Consider the following 14346-nt stretch of genomic DNA (forward strand, 5'->3'; position numbering starts at 1 on the left):
TGCCTTTTTACAGTATTTTTATTTCTGGGAAATTCCTACCTGCAAAGCGTAGCTTTGGTTTTCTGATGAGGACACCACCCATATTACTTTTTTCAGCCTTTTGTCTGTACGTGCCTTCAGAACACGCACAGAAGCAAGTTGTCGCAGCTCAATAATTGTATCTACTGTCTTGAAAACCCTGAAATAACAGATAACAACAGCCTGCACCCAAGCCGTAAAACATAATACTCCTCATTACATTGCAAATGATTTATAATCGCTCACGAGGCTCAGTCACCAAAGGCTGGTAAAACTGTCAGGTGCTGGGAAAGTCACCTTCATGGCCCCAGTCTGTCCAGAACATGGACCATCAATTCATCACCAGCTATAGAGAGCCATAATCACCACGAACGCACTGCAGTGCATAAGTGGGGGGCTGCCCCCCCTTCATTTTCACAATATACTCAGCACATAAAGGTGTAAAGAATGTATTTATAAAGCTGTCAGCTCAAGGTCTACAGCATTTAAAAAGGACACAGTGTATAAAGCTGGAAAATAAAGCAGAGTGACTGCATACTCACATTAGCAAAGTCGCACTGCCAGGAAGTGACCCTGAATTTATTTTAATAGACTTCCTTCCTGCTTACGGACACATCATAGATGCTGAAATACAGTGACATTTTAGCTGTTTTTATTCTAAAATATAATGCATCTTTTATTAGCAGAAATAGTACTAAGCAGTGCAAATATGTTTTTTTAATCCTTTGCCTTCACCCTACACTAAAATGTTGTGGCACATAGATAATTCAGGCCTTCAAGCTTATCCTGTTCTATAATCCTATTTGTTTTTTTTAAATGAATTACCACGTGAAAATGTTGGGTGATAATAAAAAAAGTATTTCATACTGTACAAATTGTGCAAGCTGATTGACCAGAAATCTAACTTCTAACTACAGGCATAGCAATGTAAATTGTTAAAGGTCCTTAACAAATACGTTTGTATATACAGTACCTCGCTGGGAGCTGATCTAGTACCAGACATATTCAGAATTAGTAGCCTCGTCCCTCATTAAACAACCACTTTAGTTACCAGTACTCGCTAAAATGATCGATATACTGTATATAACAAAAATAGCTATGTGTATGAGCCAGCTAAAATGATCTCCAAGCTTGTTGCTCGTTCTTCGATTTTCATATTGTCTTAACAGAAGTTATAAGGGGGTTATGGTGTAGAATAATATTTTGAATGCATAATTTGTAAAAATAACATTGAGAATTTGTAACATTTGATGCGCATTACGCACACACGTTATTGATATCAATAAGGTGTGTGCACAAAGGGTTTTATTCTGTCTCTCCACAAGATTAACTAACATAATTTTTAAGTAAGACATTTTGATTAGGTCGAGTCAAATCTATTGTACAAATATTTTATAGAGATAATGCAAATTTATTTCTTCACATAACTACTTTCTAAAACATTTAAACGTAACAGAAAAGTAAATAAAAAGTTTTAAAAGAAACCTTACGTAATGTGGACAAAACAAATGGTTTTCACTAAGGTGCCCTCCACAAAACGGACACAACATTCTACTGTCGCAGTGTTTATAAGATTTTAGACAATTCGCAAAAACGTCTCACCTGTGCACTCCACTTAACGCTGCCCTCTCAGCTAACAACATGTTACGGTATGTCCTTTGTGAGAACTATTTCCATTTTGAGCACATTTAATTTGTGCACTTTCTTGTGTGTGCACCCATTTATGTTTGTGTTGCCGGTTTTTGTTTGTGCACTCTTTTTGTTTATGTTGTTTCGTTTTTTGTCGTGTGTACTCATTTTTTGTTTTACTGCTTTGCACTTCTGGGCCACCGTAGTTTCGTCTACGAGCAGACATTTTCGGAATTGTGCTTGCACCAATACGAACGAGGGTAGTCTGTATTAAGAAGTTTGTGCGGTATTTTATTTTACTCAGAATGCTTGAAACTCGGTCTTTTTTCTCCTTTAAAACTGCTACTGAGAATGATAAAAACATAGTTTAATCGATAACAGTACATCACGTAGAACAAATTGAGAGAAAATTAACAACTGGGATAGAAAATTCAGTCAAATGCTTTATGTGCTTTATTGCTCTACTGTAGCTGTAACAAGATGCAGATTGCAAAACAATTTACTTAAAGGCATCGCTGCAAGTTCTAAGATTTTAAATGGGTTTCAATTTGCCAAACGGGCCATTTTGTGAAACATTCTGGATATGGTTGACTGTCGCATATAGTCTCCAATTTCAGCCATTGAACTCAGTGCCGCTTTCAACGTTGTCATTAACTTCACAGTAGTGGCAACTCTCACCAGTTCCTTGTTCAACTGACAGCCTGGCACTGTCTGTTTTCCTTCCGTTTCTTAATGATCACCTTCACCATGCTCAAAGGATCTTTAGAATGTTTTTCATTCCCTTCTTCTGATACATGCTTTTCATATATTTTATCCCTGACCTGATTTGAAAGCCCCTAAGTCTTCTTCATTGAATATTTGCTTTAAATTCAACCTGAACAAGGAACCTCACAAGGACAGATGTCTTTTTTCTGAAATCACAAGAAGACGCATTATTACAGACACAGGCCATTCAGCTAACGGCTTGTTAAGGTGATTTTTGCACCTAAGTGTATTTGTTTTTTCTCCGCAGTAAAAGGGTTTGAGTTTTCCATTGTTTCATGTGAAAGGTTGTTTCTTTCACATTCACACTTCAAAGTGCCGGTAAGGCAAGCTTTAAAGCCTCAAAATGCGACAACTCTGCCAGTGTCGGGATACTTTTGCAAGCCACTGTACGGCACGTCTAATCCAATTGCCAATGCAGGCCTGACAATGAGAGTCAGAGACAAAATCCGGACTGAGGAGAAGAGGAAAGAATACCGCAGGGAGAAAAAGAAATCATGAAGGGCTGCTGCACACCTAAATCTCTGCCACTCTCTCTGCAGCTATTAAGCAGAGTAGGTGTCATTTAGATCACCATCCTGCCAGCGGAAGAAACAGCCCCCTGATAAGCTAGGGCCTAGAGATGGATCATTTTTCCTGTTTAAATGTCACAAAGCTGTCTGAATGAGAAAGTGCTGCTGTGAACTTCTTGATAAATTACAGAGTGCACTGAAGCCTCCTCAGCTTGGGGTCATCGAACCTTTGCTCTCTTTAGTGCCTGTGACTGTTAATGACTAGGCAGTGGCTCTTCATAACCAGTTATTAATTATGAAAAGACAAAGGGCAGAGAAAGTTTTCACATACTGTACATATGACAGGGAACTTTTACTTTTTTTACCGGAACTGAATAGGCTGGCAGTCTCTGATTTGCAACCTTTTGCAAGTCATTTTAAAGCCAGTTTAAACCAGTTATATTATAATATGAAATTAGCTTGTGACCAGCCAATGACAGAAGATGAAAAAAATGTCTATTTTCATATGCCTATAAAAGTGTAAGACCTTAGTGAGGTGAGCAAGTTACAGAAGCCACTTGCTTCCAGCAGTGTATCTAGGCAGTGTAGAACTCTGTTGCAGCAGAAGACCCGATATATTTGTCTTCTTGTGACTGATCTTTGGTCTGTCTTCTACAAAATTATCTGCTGTCTAGGGAGTGGCGCTGTGCATGTTTGAAAGCCAATGAGTGACTGGGATCAATTCTTGACAGGGGCAACATAATTATACTTGTCACAATGGTGCAGTCAAAGTATGCCATCCCCTCTTAAACCTAGACACTAAAAAAACTCTACAGTGGCCTTTTGGTGTGCGGGAGTATTTGGAGCTTGAAAATAGCTGTGTCAAATCCTGGCAAAGAAATACTGTAGAGATCTGTGCTTATCACATACAAACGTGTTCTCTAAAGCATTAGATGTCTACCTGAAAAGAGAAGATGATTTGGGAAATTATATTTCTGGGTGTTAGAGTAAAACAATCCACATCTTTATCTGAATTTTTTTTTAGTTTTGTTCTTCAAGAAAAGCCTTAGTTTCATAGTGAGTAAATGGCTTTTTGCTCACAAAAAAGATGTTAGCTCTCCAGATCCACAAGAATAATATCAGAGCAATGAGTCAGTATGGGATGAGGCATTATACAAAGCAAAAATTATAGTCTTGTCTCTCGACTGAACATTTGCAACTTTGAGCAAAGAATTCTTCAGGGTGTCAATAATTGCCTTTTTAGATATTTTAGTTTGAAAATCTTATAGATTTAAAAATTACCTGAGTGAACTACTAAATCAACATACTGTAACAAATGATTACTGTGGCATTCAGTGTAGATTGCAGATGCTGTAAAATGCTGTAGAGTAGGGCAGAAAAAATATTCCTGTGGTAAAAAAGGAACCATCTGAGACTTTCAGGAAGAGGATTATCTGATCTTAGAATTTGTTTTATTTTCAGTCATCTTCTGACAGATACAAATACAATATACTGACTGATGGACCACAACCTCAGTAAGTGGAAATGGTTTAGAGCTCTACACAGCATGCAGCATTTAGGGCTTAAGAACTCTCCCGTTGCTTGTTACAACACAGACATTGAATCTCAGAACTTACATCTATAGATTGTTTAAAACATTTTTCAAAGACTTGAGCTTCCTGTGCATGCACTTCTATTTGAAAAGTCTACAAAGCCGATTCTCTGAAGAGTTTATCAAAATGTGGGACAGAGACTCTGGCTGCTGTAGTTTTCTTTTCTATTTGTTGTATTTCCCTAAGGAATAGATTGCACCTACTGTAGGAAGACATACTGTATATATATTTGAATTTGCTCTCATTTAGCCTTTTAAAAAATTTGAAAAAAGTAGAATAATATAATTGTCTTCAGTATTTAATAATTTGTGCTTCGATAACAAATTAAAGTTTATGTCAAAACTCCTTTTTCTTTGATAGAATCAAACAGATGACCATGAAGGAAATTCTTCTGATATAGCCCTATGTCAGGAAAATGCTCAAGGGACAAGTGACAAGCAATACAAATTTCTAAAAGTGGGTCTGTACCATCCTTCACTTTTTTGGTTGCTATTGTAAAAAACTTATGAGCTCTATTTACAGGAGTTCATGGCGTTTGTATTGGTTATATGTGGGAGTTAATTGTATTTCTTGTTTTATGAAGAAAGATGATACAGTACATAGGTCTGATTTGAATTTAAATTGTTACTTTATTCCAATAAGTGTGTTTCTTTCAAAATGGTAAGTGTTCACTCTGGGGTCTTAATGAGTGGTGTTGTAATAACCACTTCTAAATAAATTCAGATACAAACATTCCTTTGTTCCACTATCCATTAAAGCTGTCACTGCAAATCTCAAGGATAGACACCATTTTTACTTTTACAACCCACGTGAGTGCAATATGTTTAGGTGATGAGCTATAAATGTTACATGTTGTTATGTGTTATACTGTACATGTGCAATAGAATGATGTGCAATGTTTTCTTATTTATTGTAAGAGTATAATGTGCTATGTTTTTCTTTTCTTCTCTTCCTTTTTGATTGCATTCTATTTATATGTACAGTAGTCCACAAAAAATTTCCCTCAGGGGAAAAGAAAAATCGTATCTTAACACGGGGCCGATGTCTGCTCCTCATCTATGACATCTTTAATCACGTTTATATTCTCAGAAACAAGTAAAAATGCATCTACTATCATGAAGTAAATTTTAACAAAGGTATTTGGAATAGTTCTACGGTATATTCAGATGTACATTGGATAACAATTCTAAAAGAGTTTTGATAGGGAGGTAGAGCATTGCTTAGCTTCTGCTGATGTTGGCTTTGAAAGGAAGTTAGTACCTTGCAGAACTATTGTTAACACAATATGTGAACAGAAGGCTGGCTCAGGTGCAGCACACATGAGATTGGTGAAGATCATATTCTTCCTGGCTGAAGCACTTTCCTGAATACGCATTCAGGCATTCAGAATATCAACAAAAACAGTCCAGCTGTCTTATTTGGTGGTCAGGTGAAAATAAAAAATGGTTGGCGAAACACAAGATTTCTTCTGCTGCAGAAAGAATTCTGGGCAGAATTTTGTTGTTTACTGATTCAATCTCTTGTCCTGGCGTCTTGAATAAACTTAAAAGTCCTGACTACATGTAGACGAAATGTAGTCACAAGATTGGTAATGTTCTCATATTGCTAGGTTAGATGAAGAGAGAAAAGAAATGAAGAGGGAACAAGAAAATTAAAACTACTGTTGTCATGCTCTGTCCACCTAGAGGGCGCTGCTCTTCTGTCCTGTTCCTAGTTCCCTGTGATTATTCATGTCTTTCCGTTGTGTCTTGTTGTGTAGCTTATTTATTCCTGTGTCTGCTCTGCTCCTGGCTCAGCATTGAGGGTACGGATGTCGTGAGACCCGCCTAGCACCAGGTCACCCCACGTCCGTGGCCTGAGGCCATAGGTTTCTATACTGACATCGTCTGACCCCCTGAGCCTGGACTAACCTCCTTGTTGCCCCCTTTTTTCTACGCATAGGGTCTCTACTGCTCTCCTGGCCATTCCACGGCTTGCCCTTCTGACATCCATGTCAAATGTGCAGCAGTTTTTAAAGCGTGGGATCACAGTTGGTGATTGTTTATGATTTCATCAGGTGTACGTTTCCTGTCCACTCTGCAGGTTCCTCATTGGGTTGGTCATCCTTTGGCTGATTGAAGTGACCTGTGACCTATTGTCTGGATGAAAAGAATATCCTCTTGTGAGTCCCAGACTGAGGAAAGCCATGTTGTACAATGAATCATTAGAGAGTTTGAGAATGAATGCAGTATGATGTGTCACAGACATGGATATTCAACTTAGGAGGAAAGATCTTTTCATGGAGAGGCCTACTAAAATAATGGTTTGTCAAGGCAACAGAAAGATTCTTAGGACAATGCAATGATGTACTGGTGATTTTCTGAAAAGTGTTACAGTTGAGACTTTCTCCTATAGCAGTTACTGGAAATATCCTGTTGTAATGTACCTAACCAATATGGCAATTGGTGCGAAGAAAGAACAGCTGGAAGTCAATCAAATACTGGACTCTACAATCTCTCTGATACAAGAGCCTATCACTCCCTATGTTTAAACAAACGTTTAAGATACATTCTCTCTGGATCCCCTGCAGTCTATAGACATTTTTGTGACCTCTCTGTGCCTGATGGTGCAGTAGAAACTTTTTAAAAATATTTTTTCTGTGTTTGCCATCTTGTCTGAACTTACCACCCCCTTAAACTGCCTTGTAGTGAATGTTCATTTAATCTGACTTGTAGTTTGCCTCACAATCCTCTATGTAGTACATGATGTCCTTATCATTAACAGGCATCTCTACAAAATAAATATAAAAAATGACTGACTGCAGATGGTGCAGGCTTGGGTTGTCTTGCACAAAGAGTATGAGCCTTTAAATTGTCTGTCTTTATGCATTTTCTTGTCTTTTCATGCATTTTCTTAATATCATTAATCTTAAAATTTTAAATCTCAAAGACAGACACACACATATATATACATACTGTACAGCAGTTTGCTTTACAAATACAGACTCATAAAAATATGACTCTTTAAAATACACTGCTTTGCTGTGTTTGCAACAATGATTATTGGCATGTAAGTTGTATTTATTGTGTATCGCAAGGATTGTGTAAAACAGAAATATGACTTTAGTGTGTATTGTCTTCCTAGAATGTATTCTATTTTATCCCTTTATGTGGGAAAGATTAGATTTCCAACATAAAACTACATCAAAAAGCCTTGTAATGCTGTAATCAAAATGAGAAAAAAGACTGTTAGATGTGAAACAATATCTCTGATGCTGGAATGTTCAATATGGATAAACCTTCTGACAGTACAGTGCATAGTTTTAGGCGTGTTCAAATACTTACTTTATTGCAATAGATAAAACTGTTAAACTGATGTCACTGCTAACTGTTAATACTAACCCTATCCCACACTGATTGATGGACTGTTAAAGAACTGAGGACTACTTTAGCATTTATTTAATCTGCTGCCCTCTGCTGTTATAATTTCTCATTGCTACAAAACAAGTCAAAGAAAAAATACATTTTGTGCTGTTGATGTCTGTAGATCCTTGTGCATTCTTTGGTAACAATGTAATTCATCTGTAATGCCAATAAATTGAATTTCATTCAATTTTGAAAACCAAAGTGAAGGATCCACTGCCCTGTGTTTATTTGATTGTGCGTTCTCTAGCACAATCAATGAAACATTGGGCAATGATATTACACAGTATGCAGTTAATGTGATAAAATGCATAATCTGTCACAGGATTATTGGAGAAGGGAATTCTTACAAATGTAGGAATGGGAAAAGCATGGTATTATTAATCATGTGAAATACAGCAATGCCTATTGCTTACACTTATAATTTTAATCTCTGTGGAAGAAAAAGTAGTCTCTAGAGCATAGAAAATAGTTTGTTAATCTATACACTCCATACATAAAAATACAAACATAAAAATACATAATATGTGCATATAACATAATATATGCAGCTATGGGACTACCATTTAAATAATCCAAAAAAATAAAATGTATAATGCTACTTTAGTGTCTGAAATATGGACATAAAATAATGGAAATGTTTTGAAAGTCACATGCTATAAAAGCTGTCCCTAGGGCATTTTTTTAGAAGGAGTAACATCTTTATTGTTGCAACTCTAATCTGGGTTTGTGTCATTTTTTTTTTGCAGAACTCTTTCTTTGTAAAAGAAACATAAAGGATAAGTCATAAATGAACGGAAACGTTTAACAAATGAGTAAAATGTAATTAACTTTTTTACTGTATTACTGTGATGGTCTTTATGTCAGAAATTTTAGTTTGCTTGATTTTATGGAGTCGTGATGTAGCATTTGAAAAACAATTTGACCTTAGGAGGAACCTTCCATAATAAACGTTTTTTTTTTATAACATCTACAATATCTGTAATGCTTAAGATTATTTCTTAATTACATCTGTTGGCAGTACATTTAGTTCACTCTACTGCAGAGTTGTTGTTTTTTTTTGCAGCCAGGAGTCATTCTAATTAGTGAAACACCCTTTTATTCATTAAGCCCGCCATTCTTGTTACTTATCTGAAACTGATTAATACATTTTACCAACTACATTTCCCCAAAGCAATGAAATGGAAGTCAACTAAGGTGCGTGAAAAATACCTTCAGGTAAACTGAAGCTCACTTTTGTTTGCGTGTTGCTTTCAGAATGTTAAACAGTGCCCCAACAAGCTGTTCTCATTCAGTTTCACTTGCTTTAATTAAAATAAATGAGATTGTTACAACTGAGTACAACGGAATGTGTAATAAACAGATTGAAGCTGGACATTCCAATAAGTTATTTATGAGCGTAAAAAAATCCACTAGCTCAGAAGTTCAATGGGTTTGAAAACAAAGTGAATTTTGATATAGTAATTGTGTAATTATCTGGAATCATTTTTTGCACTCCATTAATATTCCAGCTGCTATCCTGAGAAATTACATTAGGTATCAAAGTAAGGTTCTTGGTATTTCTTTCTATTTATTCAGTGGGTAGCCACTTATACAGCCACTTTTTGGAGAAAAAAAATCGAATTCTAAACTTTGATGAGAAACGCAAACACTTAACTACAGTAAGTGAGTTTTGTACAGATCACTGGATCCCAGCTCTTGCCATTAAAGTCTGGAATCCAAGTGGTTTTCTACATTTCCATAAATGTTTAATTGATCCAATTTGTTAATAAACTGTGATTGATTCTGGATCCCTGATACAGGTGACTATATACAGTAAGAAAGGTTACAAAATGTCTCTTTCTTAGGATTGGACTAGGAACTTACTGAGTTCTCAGGGGGAATAACTGAGTGCATCCTATAGCTGAGTGAAGTCAGGAGCTCCTGTCAAAGATTTTTAAGGTATTGTGTTCCTAGTGGAGGAAGGCAATATTCACCTGTCAGGGAAAACTAATTGAAATAATTAGTCAACCTGAGCAATCACCTAAAGCAGGAGCAAGCATGACATACTAATGAGGCTACAGCTTCCATAGTAAGGGTCCCCTAGTTGTTGAGTTTCAGCTTCACTGCCACTTGTCAACATTTAGAATTAGAGAGAGGCAGAGGTGATCAATCCACAACGGACAAAATTTGTTAGTTTGGGAACATCACTTAACTGCAGCTGCCAGCAGCCATATCACTCTGCAGCTCTCAACTGGCTACCCACTGAAGCTCAGCAGGGTTGAGCCTGGTCAGTACCTGGATGGGAGACCTCCTGTGAAGCTCTGGTTGCTGCTGGAAGTGGTGTTAGTGGGAACAGCAGGGGCCGACCCACCCTGCTGTCTGTGTGGGTCCTAATGCCCTGGTATAGTGGCAGGGACACTATACTGTAGTGGGCGCCATCTTTCGGATGAGACGTTAAACCAAGGTCCTGACTCTCAGTGGTCATTTAAGATCCCCGGGCATTTCTCGATAACAGTAGGGAGTTATCCCAGTGTCCGGGCCAAATTTCCCCACTCGGCCTTTACCATGGCTTCCAAATTGTCCCCATGTATGATTGGCTTGCACTGGCCCTGTGATGGACTGGAGTCCTGTCCAGGGTGTACCCTGCCTTGCGCTCGTTGCTTGCCGGGCTTCTCATGACACTGTATGGTATAAAGCAGTATGGCAAATGACATGACTTAACTGCAGCTTTTTCCTTAAAATCAGTACAAAACTGACAAGTGATCAAATGGAATCTACAAAGCTTTTTTGTCAGAGCACAACAGTACTCACCTGAGATTTCAAGCATTTCGGAGGACAGTAACAACTGCAGAGAAATCCACTCCTGACTCATACAAAGAAGTTTCTCTAGGGAGGAACCTAGAATCCTCAAATCTTATCCATAGATTGACCTCAAAACAGATTACAGACTTGAGGCACATAAAAGAGAAATGACAGAGAAAGGAACAGAGGACACTGTTTGAAACATTCCTAAACATTACTGCTTAAATGCAGCTCACAATCCCATGAGCCCTGATGTAAAGGCTGTTTGTTTAGTCTTGTAAGAGGAACAGGTGCGTTCCAAATCTGTTTCACTATGCCATTGCCAAACATCCCAGCCAGTCATTTTTGATCAGATATCTACAGAATAGCTTCTTGTTCCCTGAGCCCTATTGCACTAGCTACTGTACATTGGCTAACTGCATACAATTTCTTCAGCGTTAATTCTTTTTCCAACATATTGTTCACACATTCATTTCTGCTGTCTTTACAATGAAAGTACAGATCGTTACATAGTATCTGCAGAACATGAATTATAACACTCTGGACAGAAATAGAAATGGCCTAATAGCAAGTACTAGGTGTGTCACAACAGGAGTCTCCGGATATGTTAGTTTTCGTGTGACAGAAATAAATCAGGACTGTCACACTGTAAATTTCATCTAGCAAGCGCAATCAAAACTGCTAGACATGCTGCAGCTTTCGCACAATACGGCAGACAAAGGGTAAATTGACCAAATAATTGAAGATGAATTGAAAAGTAGACATCTGAGCTTTTTCATACTAAAATTTGTGGTCTACAATATTTTTGCTAATTGTTAAGCTGCAATGTGGAGTTACTGATTGTGTTTAGGTCAGCATGGAGGTGCTGTAGTTACTGTAGCATTGCTGCCTTGCAGTGCTGGGGCCCTGGGTTCAATTCTGTTTCCTTTCACAGTTTAAAAACATACTGGTAGGCCAACTGGCTTCTGGAAAAATTGGTCCTAGGTGTGAGTGTAGGCATGTCTGTATTTGTTTGTGTGTCTGCCCTATGATGGACTGGCATCCCATTCAGGTTGTGCCGTAACCCCGCATTTGAAGAAGCGGTTAGAAAATTTATGGATGGATGATTGTGTTTAATAATTGTTTTTGTTATACTAACATATACTGGGTATGAAGCTGAAAAGCAAATAAATAAATAGTTAGGAATTTCATTTGTGTCCAATGTACCCTGGACATCTTTCTACTTATACAGTAGATAAGTACATTTAAGCTAACATAATATGTTTAATAAGAACAGAGTCTATAATAAGTAGCTCCTAAGTGCTCCTGTTTTTTGTTGCTGTATATTGAAGCTTTATTTTGCATTCTCCTTTAAATGTAAATTTGTGACACATCTAAGGATCCGCAAGTTACCCATGGAGGTTTGGTGTGATGTGGGAGGTTTGAAGCCTGATACTAAGAATTTTTGTCCCAGCAGACATCTCCAGCTGTGCAGAAGTCCTGACAGTGCCGATGGCCTGCTGAGCTCCGAAATGTTTATTTGCACAGTGATTTTTGTTTTTATCTCTGCTTTTGTTCATGTTTACCATTGCAAAAAAAAGGCCTTTCTTTGTTAATAAGGCATAGAGGGTTTTTCATTTGAAAGCTCTCAGCTGAAAAAATCCAAGCTTCCACATTTACACTTCATAAACTAATTAGTTCCATAGTGGGATTACAAAATCCCCTCAAGTTTATGACGTATTTAAATGCTTAAAAGCCTCATTTGTTCAGAAACTGATTAATAACCAGAAGGCTCATTCAAAAAGAATTATCCAGGAGATAAGATCATGCCAGCATTAATTAATAAACAAATTGGACAGGCACTTTTTGTTCCAAAGTTTGGCATTTATTTATTGACCAAATGGAAAGAGCACACTTGAGAAAGAGATGCCGAAAAAAGGCTTTAGGGTGGGTTTTTGATGGGAAACAATATGTGTAACTAAGCATCTATGGCCTCTTTGGGGAAGAGTCTACTTTCAGAAAGCGCTTTATCTCGTGAGCAGATATTCTGTTCTTTTCACATATTTTTATTTGAACTCTAAGATTTGTATTCACAGAGTCCCCATGCAAGTTACAGTAGGGAAGTAGAACACAGTGCACTGCTGGAATGTGGATCACACTTCTTTAATTCAAGTAATGTTTTTTATACGAAGTAGATTTGATACAAAACTGCAAAAGATTTTTTTTTAATCAATCTAACACTCAGATGTTAAAGAAAGATTTCTTAAACACAAGTGTACGTTTTTCTGTATTTGAAGGCAATGAGGCTACATTTCAATTCTATAGTTTACCTTGTCTTTGGAACTACTAATTCAAATCATCCATCAATGTACTATCTCTGCTCCCATTGCCAAATAACAATTATAAGCGTTGAATATTTCTCTTTGCAGATATGATATAGTGTCTCTCATTCCCTGCCTCTCCTAATGTAGTTAAACAATTTCTCTATCATGGTATAAAACCAATTATTCTAACAGATCTGCATTACGTCTGTTAGCTGTTGTAATGGAGAAAGCTGTCCTACGTCCTACCATTGCATTGGTCAAAGCTATATGCCTTAGTATTAAAGCATCTTTACATGATCTCATAGTAAACAGCTTTAATACCATTTTTAAACAAGTAGATACTCTAACACATTGACACATTAATCAATTGGCTTCTAGGACAATTGGCCCTGGTATGAGTATGTGTGTTTGTGTATGTGTATGCCCTGTAATGGAGTGAGGTCCTCTCCATTGTGTATCTATCCATCCATTATCCATCCAAGTGCTTCATCCAATTCAGGGATGCAGGGGAGCCAGAGCCTATCCTGGCAAACAAGGGGCACAAGACAGGATACATCCTGGACAGGATGCCATGGAAGCTGCTTTCTGTACCTCAATCAGAATATCTGTAAGTCGTTATTTCCATTGGATATCTGCTAATTCCCTACCCCAACTTTTAAACTTTCTAATGCAGTCAGGGTTTTGCTAAAGTTTTAGATGGAGTCTAAAACAAAAGAGAGTTTCAATCTAATTTCAGAGGAAGCCACATGATCAGTTTGTCACCCTGTTTTCCTTTCTGATCTTTTCCCCCATCCTGCCTCTGAGAATTGAGTGAGTATGCGGCCCAGAGCTATGTCCACTGTTTCACTTTTACTTGCTGATATCCCTTTTAGATTTTATCAATCTGTGTAAGGAAAACAAAAATCTCCCATGATTTGAACATCCAGTTAAGGACAATCAGGTCTATCCATATTGACTTTAAGTTATACTAGTGTCTTATTGGACCCTGCTTTGGTCTTATAATTAAATCAAGGACTTCATAGTACTTATTTTCTTCTATTTTCCATAACTGTAAATTCCTTATCAGGAATAATTATGTCAGGTGAATGAATAAGCACCGTAGAAGTAAGTGAATAACAGGAGCAATGAATTGGAATTTTATACTGTCCATGCTAACATATCCTCATATCCTCTTGAATTTCAAAGTCATCCAAATGCCAAGAAGTTAGAAGAGTCGAATGATTTTCTGGCAGGCTGATTTTGGTTTACGATTTTTCTGGAACGGTAACCTGTTTGAGACTTTATGCCTGGTTGTCTTTGAGTGTTTGCCTTTCTGTTCAGTGGTCCTCTTGCCTTTTGACAAGTT

This window comes from Lepisosteus oculatus, chromosome 24, assembly GCF_040954835.1.
Source record: "Lepisosteus oculatus isolate fLepOcu1 chromosome 24, fLepOcu1.hap2, whole genome shotgun sequence".
Taxonomy (NCBI): domain Eukaryota; kingdom Metazoa; phylum Chordata; class Actinopteri; order Semionotiformes; family Lepisosteidae; genus Lepisosteus; species Lepisosteus oculatus.